At 41.3% G+C, this 18,009-nt stretch overlaps 1 protein-coding gene and 1 pseudogene across 8 annotated transcripts in view; one reads left to right on the forward strand and one right to left on the reverse strand.

Moving 5' to 3' along the window:
• CHCHD3 (coiled-coil-helix-coiled-coil-helix domain containing 3) overlaps window positions 1-18,009 on the reverse strand; it is a 538,892-nt gene that overhangs the window by 329,257 nt on the left and 191,626 nt on the right. The gene's annotated exons all lie outside the window — the stretch shown is intronic.
• On the forward strand, window positions 11,127-16,562 carry LOC307191554 (heterogeneous nuclear ribonucleoprotein A1-like; annotated as a pseudogene). Its single transcript has one exon. The product of its transcript is annotated as a heterogeneous nuclear ribonucleoprotein A1-like (transcript).

Below are 18,009 nucleotides of genomic sequence, written 5' to 3' on the forward strand. Positions count from 1 at the left end.
CTGTTTAGTTCTTCCTTCACACACAATGTTATACTAAGAATCGGTGCTCCCCTGGATGCTCTTTCTTACCCATTTCACCTTCTTTTCCAGCCCTCAAATTCATTCATTCAGAAGAGCTCACTGAAGAACTAACACGGGCCAGGCCCAGGGGTGGGAGGGTGAAGACGTCTTTAAAGGCCAGTGGGGAGAGAAATACAAGCAGTGAATCCATTGCAGTAGCAAACAGAACTGCCTTCAGCTTCGCAGTCCTCTGTGCCTCCAAGAGCCCCCTGTTACAGTGCAAATGCACGGGGGCAGCAGGTTCTGTCGCCCAGCCTAGTGTTCCTCAAACGTGTGGGGCGGTCCTACCGACTGAAAATATGATTACATTAACTACAGAAATAACCACAGAAATCACAGAACAGAAAACAGACTTTAAAGATTCTCACAGAGATTTGAAGACCTTCTGAGATTGTTTCCTCAGAATTCAGGTTGAGAAACTCAAGGCTAATCCATTTATTACCCCTTTAGCTTACGGTCAGTTAACTTCTTAATAGGGACTCACAAGCAAACAGGTGGGGTGAACAGGACTAACACTTCCGAAAGCAGAAGTAACCAGTGTAGAGCAGAGCAGAGTAACCGGTGACTCCCTGAGAGGAAGGGGAAGTGTCAGGGAAGGAAGGGGTCCTGACGGAAGAGAATGGAGAGGCCCAGACAAAGTCCTGTAAGTTGGTACAATTTACAGCAACATGTCTCAAATGCCTTCGACTCAGCTTCATTTCTAGAAATGTCTGAAATATTCACAAGTGTGCATAAAGATTTAGGGAAAAAATTTTTCATCACAGAGTTTATAATATTGAAAAATGAAAAGCAACTTAAATACTCAAGTTGTCACAGAGGACAGCTAAAATAAGCAACAGATGATCCATACAACAGAGGGATGGAAGTTGGTTTTAGGCTACGTTTTTTTCTCTGGACGAAGGAAAAGAAGAGAAGAAATATTTAAATTCCTTTAAGGTTTAGTTCTTGGTGAACAGATTCAAGAATAAGGACAGTTACACAACCATTTTCTCATAATGTTCCAAACTGTACCAGCTCTCCTCCAAAACAAAGAAATAGAAACAAAATCCTGGCATTTTCACAAGCTACAGGTGCATCCACCCACAAGGCCAATACAGATGAGATAATATGTATTAATTTTTTAAAGAGGAGGGAAAAACTTTTAAATTATGAACGTTAAAACCCTATTTATTCTTGGTGTCTCTAAAATTCTTCTGCCATTTGTTAAGCGAGTCAATGTTCATTTTTTTATTCACTCAAATATTTACTGACAGCCATCTCCTAAGACAAGGTACTAGTAGCTGAGGGAAATACTTAAAAAGAAATTTAAGTAGTTATATGATTCCAGTCCTCATAATCCAGAGGGATGTGATAGTCATACGAAAAAAGTCCCTAGGGGGCTTCCCTAGTGGCGCAGTGGTTGGGAGTCTGCCTGCCGATGCAGGGGACACGGGTTCATGCCCCCGTCCGGGAGGATCCCACATGCCGCGGAGTGGCTGGGCCCATGAGCCATGGCTGCTGAGCCTGCGCGTCTGGAGCCTGTGCTCCGCAACGGGAGAGGCCACAACAGTGAGAGGCCCGCGTACAGCAAAAAAAAGTCCCTAGAAGAGCAGAGGCTCTACGGATTCCACGTTTACAGAAGAACACAATTCCATCAAAGCAAGAGTTAAAACCATTGCGAGGCTAGTGGAGACTTGGACTCCTCAACAGCAAATACGACTAGGAAGCAATGATTTATATCAATTGATTATACAATAAAAACCAGTCAAGGAGGAAGTAAAGTTAGAGGCTACTGTCTTCATTTTACCTATAAGGAATGGTATGCTTAACCAACATTATACATTTGCTTATTGTCCCACAGGTAGTAAGCGCTATAACCAAATCAGCCCAGGTCTCATGCTGCAAATCCAGGGCTGTAAGGCCTTAGGTCTTGAGATTTTAAAATACTGTAGTGTTTTCAATACTAAGCAATAGATGGTACCTCTGTAAGTACTTGATAAATTCATGGTTTTCTTTGACCATGGAGGTATCATATTTATTTAAGTCACCTAACAATGAACTGCAATACTCAAGCAAAAATAAGATCCAATGCAGATGGAACACCTATCTCAAGTTTTAATTTCCTTTCATCGATTTTGTACCCAAACTCAGATGTTAATAATAACTGTGACAATGGTTCTCTCAAGTGCTGGCAATGCGTATAAAGCTACTCAGGTGAACAGAAAAGTCATTCTTAATTTAGGTGTTAAAAAATCTCAGATATGAAATGGAGAAAGATTTCAAAAGTGGCAAAGAGATCACCTATCCATTTCAAAGACATGTTTATCTTTTTGTATTTCAAAGGAAAGGCCTTTTGAAAGAGCTGGCATAGAAATATGCATGTGAATAGAAGCACATTGAAAAGTCTTAGCTTTCAGGTATAATGGCTCTCCCTTAGAAAATACTGTGCAGGATTCCTGAATACCTAAGGCACATTTCATATGCTGCCAAGTACACCAAGGGCCCTGCAGTATCATGTATGTCCAGCTTTATTTGATGACTCATTAACATTTTTCTGCATTATGCCCCTAAACCCTACGACTACTTAAAAGTTTCACTCCTCAACTGCAGAAATGCATTCATTCGTGTGGTACTAAAAAATACCAGAATTTTTTTTTTTAAATACAAATAAGACAAAGTGCAGGGGCGGGGGAGGTGGAATGGGGAAGAAAAGATAATTATGGAATACCCAGTAAAGGCAATTTGATAGTCTTCTTTTAGAAATACTCATGAAAATCTGTGCCTGAAAACTGCTGGTATTTGGTAGCCAATCTTTTCCCCATGACTCTCCTGAGAAATGTTCTTAGAAAGATCCCACAAAGGGGTGATGATAAAATGCATTTCATCAAATGACTTCTTGGTCCGGCATGGAGTCTCTCTCTCATCTTCAGTGTGGATCGCAACTCCTTTTCTTCCAAAGCCTATCTCATTTACTCCGTCTTAATCACACTGTGCCGTCTGCCTAGTGTAAGTCCTTCCAAACTAGACCCGTAAGCAAGAGTGCAGCCATCCACGAGGGACAAAGCATACAGTATTCTGCTGGTTTCCATAAAGGCAGACCCTGGAGATTTAGAGAGCTGAGGTACACAAAAGCATTATAAAGAACAGCATATTCACCCCACAGGAAAGAAGTTCTTGTGAAACCCCTGTGATCTGAACATACCTCGAGGGAAAGAGACTGGATCTCTACTTCTAAAAAAGGTCTTTGCTGAAAAGACAAATGTGAAACATAAGTGTAATCTGGGGTAAGAAATGTGAATTAGGCCCTGAAATGAATCCTTTTCCCAGCACACATTCATAGAAATTACAGAGCAAAGAAAGCCAGCCATAACCAGGCTGAGTTTGAATTGCAGCTTATTGCTCAGTGTGACCCAAATGGAACCAGGCTAAATAAATCCATCAGCGGCCAGATGTAAATGGCCGTGTGCTAGGCTTATTTCCAACAGGCATTCTCTCTGCCTGGTGAAAGCCCTCTCTCCAACTGGAGGACAAGTTATTAAGAAACTGTTTGTCATCTTAGATCGGATGGATCATTTGCTTCCCTCAATTCGTTTTCTCATCATTTACTCATTACACGCCTCCTCCTGATGGAAGGAGACATTTATTAGCTTCTGCATTTATTGCATTGGCAAACAGAAACATTCTGCTGCATTTCCTGGGGGGTTCACTCATTTATCTATTGGATAAGAGACTGAGGTTTTCTACAGGGCAGAAAAATTAAAATATCAGTCAGGTTGACAGCTGGGAAAATGAGGGGCTCTCTGCTTTCTTGAGCTTTTGGTTTAGTGAGAAGCCACAATGTTATTTCACCAAACTACCACTTCACATGTAACTAAATAAACTCATATTCCCAACGAATCCTACACATGGTAAAATACACCATTGAAAGTACCTGAGATGCAAGGCTAATTGTTATTTTAAATAGAAAATGTAACAAAATGCTTTCCAAGATCCATTTCTATAAGGAGTTAAGGAGCTAGGGGGAGAACACTGTCTTACTAAACCAATGAAAACACAGCTAGAATCACAGAATTTAAAGTTGTAAGGGACCTTACAGGTCATGGAATCCTTTTGCAAGAATCTTCTTTGCAACATCCCTGACAAGCAATCACTCTCATTCTGCCTAAAGCACTGATGGTGACAGGGAGACTGGCATACCCCACAAGGCAGCTTATTTAGAACTGAAGGCTTCTGCTTGACAGTGGTCACTTTCCAAGGGTGACCTGACTGCTTGTGACCTTGGGCAAGCCACTCAACTTCTCTGGGTCTCAGGGTCCTTGTTTTAAAAATTAGGATACTCTGCTGTTTAAAGAATTAGAGTTGGAGGAGGGGAAGGTCATCTAGAGGCTAGACTACCTCAACTCAGCCAAAAGACGATTTGGTCCAGCGGTCCTGGGATACCTCACTGTCTTCTGAGGTGGCCACTCCATGGCAGAGCTGCCACCCTGTCTACAATTCTCTATGCTGAGACGCAGGTTATTCCCATCTGGATACTGGAGCTCGTTTAGACTACAGCTGTCTTCAGTTTCTTTTCAGTTCTTCCTTCAATTCTTTTCTCCTCCTTCCTCTTTGGCTTCACTCCCCTTGAACCAACATTTGTTATACACCTTTCATTCGTGACAAAGCAGAAGCAATACTGCAAAGGAGCATTCTGTTGAGGCTGCCAGCCACTGACACAACTCCTCAAGCAGCTGGCCTATGCCAGCCCTGCCCTCATCTTCTGATTCTCTCATACCAACTTTCTGGGATTTAGCTCTCAGTTCAACAAAGCACGAACAGCCTAGTATTGTGCAAGCGCTAATTATACAAAGAAAAATCGATATTTAGTCTTTTGCACACTTAGAGTTTGTATATCAGAGAACTCCAGCTTTCCTGATATAATATTACTCGAGTCCCACTGAATCATCCTGGGGATAAGAAAGAGTACAAACACTAGCAAGAATATCACTTTTACAATCAGGAACGTCTCTTAGCTAAGTGTTCATAAAGCCATTTTTTTTCTAAATAGCTCTTAAATCTGATCTGAGAGCACCCTGGGCAGCCATACTGTTCTGTACATGGACATTTAGTTCAACAACGATCAGAGTTCAGCCGCTGCCCTGGAGCCTCAGTTTACCACCTAGAAGAGATCCTCATTCGTTACCATGAGTGTCTTAGTCACAGTTGGCGAACTCAATGGAAGTGATGCAGCGATGTACTTGATAACTTCACTAAAAGCCCCTTAAATGTTCAACCAAAGCTTAGAAACCAGTGAAACATAGCAATATAACTTTCCAATGATTAATTCATGTGCTCCCTCCCAGTATAGTTAATGTCAACCTAAAGCCAGAGGACAAGTCATTAAAAAATAAAAATTGTACCTCAGTTATAATGACCTAGCTGCTACAGTTTCCTTCATTTGTCTTATCTTCTATGTAACCAGCTTAGATAAAAAGCAATATAGAGGTGATTCACAGGTTAACAATTCCTACAGATTCTATTACACAACATGGGATGATAAATAAGATTTTTCAATTTGGTTTCATCACTTACTTTATCCAAGTGAAAGTCTTTCTGAAGACACCCTTATCTCAAAAAGATAAATTCTTTCGAACGCTTCACTGTATGTAAGAAACTAGAGGAGAGGGAAATAATCCTTGCATTTACGTATCTGTTATAGTCTACTGGCTCCTTAAGAAAAGGGAACCATGTCCATGAATCTTGGCACCTAGAACTCAACATGTGTTGACTAAAGTGGGGAGGTGGGGAACAGCAGCAATGTGTCGCAAGTTGAAACAAAGACAAAGCTTATTTTCTCTTGATTCTGGTACTATCTGACCGTACTGAAAAAGATACCAATTTCAAAAGATGAGTGGCAATGTGATAAACCTCAATTTCAAACTACAGTAATGACTCGATAACTGAAAGATTTTAAAAATAACGTAAAAAGTTCTGAAAACTCTCATATTATCCTGCAGCTCATCCTGTTCAGAACACTGTTTTCAAATACAATGTCAGCAATATCTCTATTAATTACAAGGATGTATTCAACCATATACCTCTGTTATTAAAACTGCATTTTCTATAATCAGAAATGTTAAGACAGACAGCTAAAATGAGCTGTAATTTATCAGATAAAGAGGGTTATGGTACAAAGATACTCTTAAAATTATGCCAAATGTATTGGAAAGCAAATCATGTAACTGAGTGTCCTGAGAAACATTTACAGGGAGGGTAAAAAAGAGAGTGATAACCCGTGCTAAGAATGAGAAATGAACATGTGTCCCAAAGCTCCACAATAGTCACTTTAACATTTACAGTCATGCCCAACCGCTGCAGCTTCAGCTTACTGTCCACAGTAGAGAAAACTTCGGGGACTCCAACCTTTTTCTGTTTTAATGATGGGGAGGAAGTGAGAGGGCAGTGGGGTGCCAGGAACATAAAAGTGGGGAGGGAAAGGTGAGAGAAGGAGAAAAAGAAAAAACAACCCCAAAGTGGAGACTCGGTACAAAGACAACAGGTGCAAAGAGTAGCTATTAGGCCTTTTATGTTTGGCTCAGTGAAAACAGAGAAGGGAACATGGAGGTGGTGAAAACAGATCTGTCCACCCTGTGCACAGGCTAAATGTGGTTAGAGGAGGACTTTTTGCCCAACTAATATTATAAACAGGTGTCGAGTCAAGCAGCCTATTTAGCCTCTTTGCGTCTAATGCAATCCCATACCAAGTCCAACCTCCCAGGAGTCCATGCAGGACAAAGGGTGAGATTGCGGGCTTAGCTTCCAGGGATCAAATCCTGGCTCTCCCCCTTACTCTCTCTGTGACCTGGGATAAAGTACACACCATTACTCTGCCTCACTCTCGTCTATAAAATGAGGATAACCGTCCTGAACAGCTAGAAAGGTTAAATGAAGTAAGGCATGTAAAGTGCATGGCAGAGGACTGGCAAATGGTAGGCTCACGATAAATGTGGCCATTCTACCTTTCAAAGAGCTAAGTAGGATTATTCATGCTGACTTGGAATGCAAGCTCGGGGGAGGTCTAAGGAGAAAAGTACAAGGTCACAGGGAGACTCAGGCACATTTTCACTTGACACGGAATTTTGTAAAAGTACTTCAATATTCATCTACCCGATCCACAGCGCCTATTTACTATTCCTCTAGAACAAGGATTAGAATCACTCTTGAAATCAGAGTGCCATTTGAACTCAACATAGAACTGATCAGCTAACAAAATACAGACCAAAATAAGCACTGTCTGCCAGACTTGGCAAGACAGATACTGTAGTACTTGAAAAGCAAACCTGGCACTTTCTGAAAAGATAGTGAAGGATACACTAGAGCAATAAACGGCATGGAATCAAGGCAAGAGATTTGGGCAACTGGTGCTCAACAGTACCTGCCAGAGGGCTCTTCCCCATACATGGCGCAGCCTGGCGCTCGGTGCCTGCTCAAGTGGCACTTGATCAGAGCCCTTCCTACGTAAAACAGCATCTCCACCCCCCCACACGCTATCATTTTCTCTCCCCTTATTATGAGTTATTTTTCTTCATATAACTCACCACTACTTGACATGAAATATATTCGTTATTCAGTGTTATATTAACAGAGTGCTAACTTTATGAAAACAGGATTTTTTTTCCTGTTTTCCGCTGTTAAATCTGCAGAGTCTAAAATGGAGCCTTCCACATAGTTCACTCTAAATAAATATCAAATGAATGACTGAGACTGGTAAACAGCTCGTGGTGACAAAGAAGAGAAAACGTTCAAGCAAAAATTCTCAATTGTTATTAAGAAGGGTACTAAATTGCTTGTTTTAAAAAAATAATGAGAACTATACAGCATAAAGAATATCCACCAACACATTCCTTTTGTATGTGGATAAACTTTTAAGAGCTGTAATTTTCTCAAAAGAAAAATGTTTTTTTCTGTATAATGGGATGATCCAGAAGGTATATTATATAAAATAGGCTATGGGAAATTTTTTTAACTGCCCTATGGGTGTTCAAGGTGGTGAGTTAGCAGGTATTTTACCATATTTTGTACCACAGAGAAAAAGAGAAAGAAAAAACAATTAACAATGGATACTTATACCTTTATCTTTAAACTGTCGCATATTCAAATAAAAAGACATTCATCCACAACTGAGAAACTAGGTTTAATCCTTATAATGCCCATAATTTATAACAACTGGATACTTTAGTCATTAAAATATACTATGATTCAAGGGACTAAAAATATAAGAACTACATATATAAAAGATAATTTAAGGGGACTAACCAATATTAGTTGGTTGTTTTTTTTTGTTTGTTTGTTTGTTTTTTGTGGTACGTGGGCCTCTCACTGTTGTGGCCTCTCCCGTTGCGGAGCACAGGCTCCGGACGCGCAGGCTCAGCAGCCATGGCTCACAGGCCCAGCCGCTCCGCGGCATGTGGGAGCTTCCCGGACCAGGGCACAAACCAGTGTCCCCTGCATTGGCAGGCGGACTCTCAACCACTGTGCCACCAGGGAAGCCCTAGTTGGGTTTTTGGGTTGTTTTTTGAGACAGAAACAGTAAACAGAACAGGAAGTTGTGGGAAATATATGAAAATGAATTTACATGAGAAACATATTAGAGTTTCATACATATAAATCTTTTTGAAAGGTTACTGGCTTGGTAATTTTGTGTTTTAGACTTAAGTCTTTAAGTTTTATGAAAATTCTCAGATTGCCTTTTGAGGAGTCTAGTCAAAAAAGGTACACTTTTAAAGAAGATAACACAGTCTACTGTGATTGTCTTCTGAGCTGGCCGACAATATGGTGAGACTCTTCGTTTTACAATTAAAAGGACTTCAGTGATTTTGCTCTTTGGTGAGTACTTTTAATAGATCCTTGCATAAACCGCACAAAATGATGAGACAGGCCAGAATTAAGCCTGATCTAGTACATTTTTCTGTAGAAATGAAACCTACAATATTGATATCAACACCCCCTATCACCTTCCTGCAGCCATGACCCCACCAGTGATGGTTTCTGCCACTCATGAATACAATCCAAAGTTAAACTCGTTTTTCAAGAAAAGACCCTTCTAATCAGGAATGTTATTCCCCGTGAAATCCACCATTAGACGAGGGTGTCTGTCAAGGAAACGCCCCTCTGTGATTCCTCGCTGCATGTCTCCTTGCTCTTGCCCCATCACGACCCTGTGACCTGTCCTCACTCATGTTTTCATGCTCTCTCCTCCTTGTCATCCATTCCATTTTATGGGTAATAGGCAGAGGGTTTAAAAAAAAAACCCAAAAACCCCCCACTAGTTCTGTACTTCTTATTAAATAAAAAACTCTGCAAGACTGACCCTAAAATCACAATGCAGAAATAAATCCTTGTTCTACATTAATATCCTAAGTCAGAGACTTCCAATAGAAGATTAAAATGAAAAGCCAACACTAAAAAACAACAACAAGAACCAACCTAGACATGAGCTGTATAGAATTTCCTCCAGATTCTACAGCCTCCTCTGGACCTATGCTCCCCATACCCCAGCAACTTCCTTAAAGCTACTACCCCCAAACTTCACCACCAGTCTCTGGAATCTGATTTCTTTGCCTTTGTGTGCCCAGTCTTGAGGAGCTGGACTCCAACATTATAATATCACAGGGTTTAATAAATAAGCCATTTTTAACCTGGAAAAGTGAAAGTTCAACCAGCTTTGGGTTTCTGTTGCTGCTTTAATTTCCCTCCCATCAGCTGGGCTTATATTCATTCAACTCAATGGACAAAGATTCACCCCAGCCTCTCTCAAGAGATGGAGGATGACAGAAAAACATAAGTGCACAAGTGCGCGAAAGTATCCAGATGACTATCTACTATCTCTGATACATATAGGTTGCCAAATTTGAATGGAAATACATACAAGAGAAATCCCTTTTTACCAGATAAAATGAAGTACATTAAAGAGCTCTGAAAATCAAAAAGATAATGTAGACCCAAATTGTAGCTTTTTAAAAAATTATGTCTATTTTACAAAACTGACCTACAATTGAGCCAGTGATTCTATTTCTTCCGGCAAAATTCAATATAACATTTCAACATGACAAAATAATAGATATTTTTTCTAGGGTTTTTTTTCCCCCAACAAGTTACCTCAAACAGTGTATAATTATCAATCTCCTAGACGCTGGAGACTAATGATGATGATACCTGATGTTATCCTAATTTAATATCCATGTAAATTCACATATAATATTTTATTTCCTCTCCACACCCTCAGGAAACATGTTTTGAAAGCCAATTTACAGATGAGGGCTCTGAGGGTCAAACAGGTTACTTGGTATTTCCAAGGACAAAGAACTGGTACGTAGGAGGTCTAACATTTGAATCCATATCCACTTGTCTTTAATGCCATTATATTTACCTTGAGGTCCTTTGGTGGAGGGGTCCCAAGGCTTTGATGCATTCCAGAATCATCTAAGCTCATCTCCCTAACATTCTGAGGTCTGGGGTTATTCTTAAATATCGCAGGTAATGACCAGAAGACAAGCATTTGTGGGTATATGAAAATGAGCAACTGGAACAAACTAGCAACTTAGCTGTCCTTTCCTCTGATAGAACAATCAGGTGAGTTCTACTGAAAATTTCTTTCATTCGGTATAGCAATTAATGTTAAGACTACTGCATGCCTGCTTTGTACCATGATATCAACACAGCTAGTGAAATTTTATTGCTTGTTTGATTAAGTTTCATAAAGCCTAAGGAATGGTTCCCAAGTATTCATTATATTTCAGTCACCTCTGCAATAGCTGGGATGGCCACCCCAACACAAATCACTTCTAGGAACCTAAATAAACAAATACTCATTCACTAACTTAGAACCTATTTGATGAGATAATTACAAGGACTAGGTAGACAATGCCACCACTCCCTTCCCCAACTACATAAAACCAATTTTTAAACCTCCAGGTTTCTGTTTCCTCATCTGAAAAAGTACACTTTTGTGCTAGATGATTATTAAAGTTCCAAGAAGCACTTTCTGCTCGTGGACGCCGCCAAGTAAGCATCGTTGACGTCTCCCCCACCCACCCTCCACTGTCGTCATGTCTAAGTCAGAGTCACCCTAAGAGCCCGAACAGCTGCGGAAGCTCTTCATCAGAGGTTTGAGCTCCGAAACAACCGATGAGAGCCTGAGAGCCATTGTGAGCAGCCGGGAGCGTGCACAGACTGTGTGGTGATGAGGGATCCAAACACCAAACGCTCCAGAGGCTTCGGGTTTGTCACATATGCCACTGTGGAGGAGGTGGACGCGGCCATGAAGGCAAGGCCACACAAGGTGGATGGAAGAGTTGGGGAACCAAAGAGGGCTGTCTCAAGAGAAGATTCTCAAAGGCCTGGTGCCCACTCAACTGTGAAAAAGATTTTTGTTGGTGGCATTAAAGAAGACACTGAAGAACATCATCTAAGAGATTACTTTGAACAGTAGGGGAAAATTGAAGTGATTGAAATCGTGACTGACCCAGGCAGTGGCAAAAAGAGAGGCTTTGCTTTCGTAACCTTTGATGACCATGACTCTGTAGACAAGGTTGTCATTCAGAAATACCACACTGTGAATGGCTACAACTGTGACGTAAAGAAAGCCCTACCTCAGCAAGAGATGGCTAGTGCCTCATCCAGCCAAAGAGGTCGAAGTGGTTCTGGAAACTTTGGTGGTAGTCGTGGAGGTAGTTTTGGTGGGAATGACAACTTTGGTCGTGGAGGAAACTTCAGTGGTCGAGGTGGCTTTGGTGGCAGCCGCGGTGGTGGTGGATATGGTGGCAGTGGGGATGGCTATAATGGATTTGGTAATGATGGAAGCAATTTTGGAGGTGGTGGAAGCTACAATGATTTTGGCAGTTACAACAATCAATCTTCAAATTTTGGACCCATGAAACGAGGAAACTTTGGAGGCAGAAGTTCTGGCCCCCATGGTGGTGGCGGTCAATACTCTGCCAAACCCCGAAACCAAGGTGGCTGTGGTGGTTCCAGCAGCAGCAGTAGCTGTGGCAGTGGCAGAAGGTTTTTGATTACTGCCAGGAAACAAAGCTTCGCAGGAGAGGAGAGCCAGAGAAGTGACAGGGAAGCTACAGGTTACAACAGATTTGTGAGCTCAGCCAAGCACAGCGCTGGCAGGGCCTGGCTGCTACACAGAAGACATGTTTTAGACAATACTCATGTGTATGGGCAAAAAAAACTGGAGGACTGTATTTGTGACTAATTGTATAACAGGTTATTTTAGTTTCTGTTCTGTGGAAAGTGTAAAGCATTCCAACAAAGGGTTTTAATGTAGACTTTTTTGCACCCATGCTGTTGATTGCTAAATGTAATAGTCTGATCATGACGCTGAATAAATGTGTCTTTAAAAAAAAAAAGTTCCAAGAAGCAGTAAACTTCTATGTGTCTATAAAATATTCCATTTCACTAACATAGCATCCAGGTATTAATACTGGTTTTAATCGTCAGTCAACACAGGCTTTAAAACATCAGCAATCTTGTCCTCCTGCCTGGCAAGGCTTAAAACCCAGGATTTCATCAGAATCACTGTTTCCATCTGGCAACATGTAGAGTAACATTCATTCAGAAACTATCTTTTGCATAATTACTCTTAAATAGCTAGGATATAACTGACAGTTCTGTAAATGTAGTTACTTTATGTAACTTGTGCCTCTATTTAGCACAATATACTTATCCTTTTGTCTTTCTGGCATTATTCTTTTGGGAACTGAGTTCACGGTCAAATCCAAATGATATAATATAATTTTTTAATGTACCCACCAGAGAAATGGCAGTCTCTGCCTTTAATTACATGCTATTGAATTTTAACAAACAGGTCTAGGAATGTCTGCCAAATTTCTACAATCTAGAGCAACTACATCATGAGAGAAAAGACGGTTTACAATTTATTATGTATTATTTTTCTGGAACTACAGAAATATTCACTGTAGTTCTAGTTAAATTTTCATTTTAACAATAGCTAGATAAACAGAAACACAGACCTTCTCAGCACATGGACTGCCTACCCAAGGATCTTAACTCTCAGCCTTGAACTACTCTTCTCTCACTTCTATTTTCACTCTCCACCTCACATCACTTACAGTCTGTCTAGGCAAGGTAGAAACTACATTATGATTAAATTCTAGAAATGCTAATACTAAGAAGAAATGACAGGCAAGGAGGAGGGATGAGATAGCAGAGGTAAACCGTGCCTGCGTTAGTCACTCCATGGATCACAGGACCTACTGTGCACAATACCGGGGCACGGAGTACGTGCTCAATATCCCCTAAACAGGGGATGTCTAACACGGGGCAGAGCAATGTACAGAGAGACAGCAAGCTTGGGGATTTCCTAGTGAATAACACTGAAGCAGTAGAGGGAAAACCATCATGGAGGTTAAATGCAGGAATGGCTTAAGGGTAGCTGACTGAGTGTTAAACTTCTGAGATTTAATTACTTGGGTTAATTCAGAGGCAGAGCCTAGGGAAGCCCCTGAATTGAAGTTCAAATAGCTGTAAGATAGGAGCAACACCTCTGGCCTTAAACTAGAGAAAGGAAATTGACAGTAAACTCATATTTGTGTGACAATAACCTAAATTTGCAGGAAGTTTATGCTCCAAGATTCCATATGTACGCAATCTGAACAGCAGGCTAAGTAGGCTGGACTGCTGTGGACACAGGAGTTCAAGGGCTACGTTGGAGATCTATTAGAAAGAAATGATTTTGCAAAGTAGGCCATGGCAAAGGAAGACGGTGAGGGCAGAGGTGCCCAAGTGGCAATGGGAGCTACAAGAAGATCATTCTTGGACCCTCCACCCGCTTCTCTCGCTGTCATCCCACTAAGCCTCTTCACCATCACCATGGCTGATCTAGCCTGGCTTTAATTTTGATTTCTGGTTATTTCTCCCCCTGGTATTTCCAGGACCATCATCTTTTCCCTCCATCCTCTCAGAGGCTAAGGCCCAATCTACAGATCCTTTACTGTTTCCTTACTGTCAGCATCTCTCCTATCCGTTTAGTCTAGGTACTAAAGCCATACTAATTGTATCCATCATCTGATCATGAAACAGGTTTAATATCACTTCACTGCAGAATATGATCCACTGTTAAGTAAGACTGCTGGTGCTTAGTTTATGTAAGAAGCCAAGTACAAATGCTGCTAAGGGAAACATGGCTGAGAATCTGTTACTTGACTCTACTGGCTCTAAACAAAAAGTGTCATGCCCACTTCCACCAAAATTCTTCCTAAAATCTGGGCAAGGGGAGTGGAATTGCATAATAACTGTAATGTCAGAAAGCCTCAAGGGAGTATTGTAGTCTACCACTGGTCACACAGAAGGAGAGGCTGTCAGTGAGGAGACAGAGGCCTGGCTACACTGGCTGGGAAACTTTAGGGCAAGTTACTTGATGTCTCTGAGTCTGAAGAACAAAGTCAGTAACTGGTTAGGTGGTGAAGGAAGAAAATACCTTCCCCTAGAGGTCTGTCCAGGGGTTAAAATGATTGTGTTAAATAATTTTGCGTACTGCCAGGCTTATAATAGTCCCTCAATAGATGGTGGCTGTTTTAATATGCTGCTGCTGATGATAATACTCTATTTCTTGGCCAGCAGCCTTGGAACAGCAAGGATGTCCACAGTGCAAAGTACCCAGGAACATTTTCACCAAAAGCCAAGTTTGGGGATAACTCATGAAGTTCGGATTCTATTTAGGACAGGGTTTGTGGACAAAACTGATTACCCCTGCCTCAAGTCACATAAACGTAACGGATAAGAACATCGCTTAGGCAATATGATTTAATTTACGTCAAAGGTTTGCGCCCAAATAGTAGCATCTGCACTATTTCATTTTATGTAAATAAGATATGCAGCTGCATTACTATCAGTAGCTGGCATGGCTGGAGCAGAAGGACCCTCACCTGAATCTCTAGGAAACTTGCAGGGTAAGGTGTAACTTGAGGCGAGGTGCACCTGGAAGATGCATATCTAAGGTACCTGGGCCACTTCTGGGATTAAAGCCTTTCACCCGCTGAAAACTCCTTTATTCATTTACTCAACAAAGATCTGTCAGGCACCTACTACGTGCCAGGCTCTGTTGCAGGGGCTAGGGATAGAGCAGTGAACAGACAGGGTTCCCACCCTCATAGATCTCATGTGAAACTACAAGTCGTGAGGGGGCAGTGCTGTGGCCACACTGTCCTCCCTGGACTCTCGAGCTTAACCGTCTCTGAAGCTGAATGAGATTACAGAGCAGGATTGTTGACCTTCATTCAACTTCCTAGGATACAAAGACTGCACTACTTTCTGACCTAGGCAAGCAAACCTTACTGCTTCCAAACTCTTTCTGAACGGTCACAGAAAACTCAAGACTCTGAAGGAGTGGAAGATATTGATACATCTTTTGCTTGTTCCTCCAGCTCCAGATCTTGGTAAACACTTTTGGGTTAAAAACCCACAGTGGTAATTAAATATTTATCAAATCTGATTACCCTCCTACTTCATTCCATGAAAAAGAAGAAAAATCCTACTGCGAGCCTGGATCCTTGGTGGCATTCTGTGTGCCCAATTCTTCACATGAGGATGTACGACTCTTGGGTTAATGGGCGTGATTCTGTGTCCTGTGGTGGGAGGGCCCTGATGAAACTGAGCTACCATGGGTACAGCTTTCTCAAAGACTCTTAGATAGGCCAGAGATTATGAAGACAGTTTAGAGTCAGAACACAGCCCTCCAGAGGAACTTTAGAATCCCCAGGCCTCTTCCTCTTCTGTCCACCCTTCTGCAACATCGTACAAAGGCAGGCAATTCCAGGATGGCTGCAGGTCCTCAGAAGCCCTCAAATTAGGAACTCTATCAACAAACTTCTATGGCTGCCCGACCTCTACATTCTAGGATGCAGATAAGGAAGGACTCAAAAAAAATGTAAGTCCTGGCATTATGCAGGGCACAGAAAATCTCAGATGGTATACTGGGATAAGTTAATGAGTGTTTCTTGAAAAAAAAGACTCTATGGTTTAATGCTGAAACATGGCATGCAGTATCCTCATCTTGGAAGCTCAGAATGTATACAAACTCTGAGAAGGCCCACAGTAAAGAAATCTGTTCTGCTTAGTTAAGCTTAGCACTCTTCAAAATTATTTGGCCAAGGCACCCATCCCACCTCCTGACTAACACATTAATTTTAAAAGTTATCTACTGCCTATTATGTGCCAGGCACTATCATGGTGATCAAAAAGTGGAAATAGTTCTGGTCTTCATGGAACTTACATAATTAACATTTATTTTCAAATATAGCTATTTAACACAACCAGTTCACTGGGTCTGTCTACCTATCTATCTATCTATTTATTGGCTGCGTTGGGTCTTCGTTGCTGTGAGCAGGCTTTCTCTAGTTGTGGTGAGCAGGGGCTACTCTTCGTTGCAGTGTGCGGGCTTCTCATCGCGGTGGCTTCTCTTGCTGCGGACCACGGGCTCTAGGCACAGGGGTTTCAGTAGTTGTGGTGTGCAGGCTCTGGAGTTGTGGCTCATGGGCTCTAGAGCACAGGTTCAGTAGTTGCGGCACACAGGCTTAGTTGCTCCGCAGCACGTGGGTTCCCGGACCAGGGCTCGAACCCGTGTCCCCTGCATTGGCAGGCGGATTCTCAACCACTGTGCCACCAGAGAAGTCCCAGTTCATTGGGTCTTTACCTGAGCATTTAACCTGACGAATCTCTTCAACCCACTAAATTCCACTTTAAATCCCATGATCTTTAGACCTTTAAGGGACAAAAAGTAGTAGCTACTCCTCACAAAATATTTCTGCTCTGGAAAACAGTCTGGCAAAGCCTCCACGGATCCACTGTAGCAATTAAAAGCTCTGTACCAGATGCCAACAGGTGTTTGTACCATTTGTGTTCATCACTATATCTACGTACAGTGCCTGGCTCACTGGAGGAATTTAACAAATGTGTGTTTGAATGAATGGTGAATGCCAATGACCCCCTCTAGCGCCCTCCACCCCAAATTCTGATAAGAATGACCAAGGTCAAACTCCTATGTTAGTCTCCATGGCCAGCCTGGATTTAGATTCCCTTCATTAAATGCTGACCTTACCGTGCCAACCTGCTTTTATATGCCAAGTTCAGATATGGGCACTTCTTACTTGATGATGTTAAGAGATAACACTATTTGCAAATGTTTTAATGACCAAATATATCTTTCTTAATGAAGCTAATGTGTTGAAACGTAATCCCTTATAGAGGCACAGCTGGCTCATGGTCTGAACATAAAACTGGGATTCAAGTGCATCTTCTAACGTCAGCCCTGCAATTTCCTTTAAAAAAATTAATATTCATGTATTTTAATTTTTTAGTCAGTAAAATAGGGAAATAAGCACTGGCTGGTCTGCCTAAATGGAGTACACTTGAAATATATAAATAAACAAGATACCAAGAAGCAAAACAATCACTAATTATGAAATTGGATGCAAAGAAAATTTAAGAGATTTAGCTCATTTTCAATCAAATACACAGGAAATACACAGGAAATGCAGAATGACTTCCTGGGTGCAATATTCTTATCAATAACAAGAAAAGATTCCAAAGAAAGGAAAGAGGATATTAATTGCTTTTCAAATAAGACAGCCTACTGACTTCTGACAGACAAAATGAACAGAATCTTTAAAAGTGGAATTAATATTCCCTGGATTTCATAACACTTTATTTCTTACCTTGTCTTTACACATTCAAGTGGCATACCATTTTAAAAACTGTCATGGTAAACAGAATCTATTTTACTGTAGAGTCTTTCACAAGGTAAAGGAAATGTGAAGAGCTGAGAAAGTAAGCAACCCATACTGTTGGCATCTTAGCACTTATGATCATGACAAGTACTCAAAAAAGGCAATACTGGGCTTTAAAGCTGAACTGTACATTATCTCTTTCTCAGAGCCCTGGGGCTATCGCTGCAAAGCACAGTGG

Source organism: Stenella coeruleoalba (genome assembly GCF_951394435.1).
Source record: "Stenella coeruleoalba genome assembly, chromosome: 9".
NCBI lineage: Eukaryota > Metazoa > Chordata > Mammalia > Artiodactyla > Delphinidae > Stenella > Stenella coeruleoalba.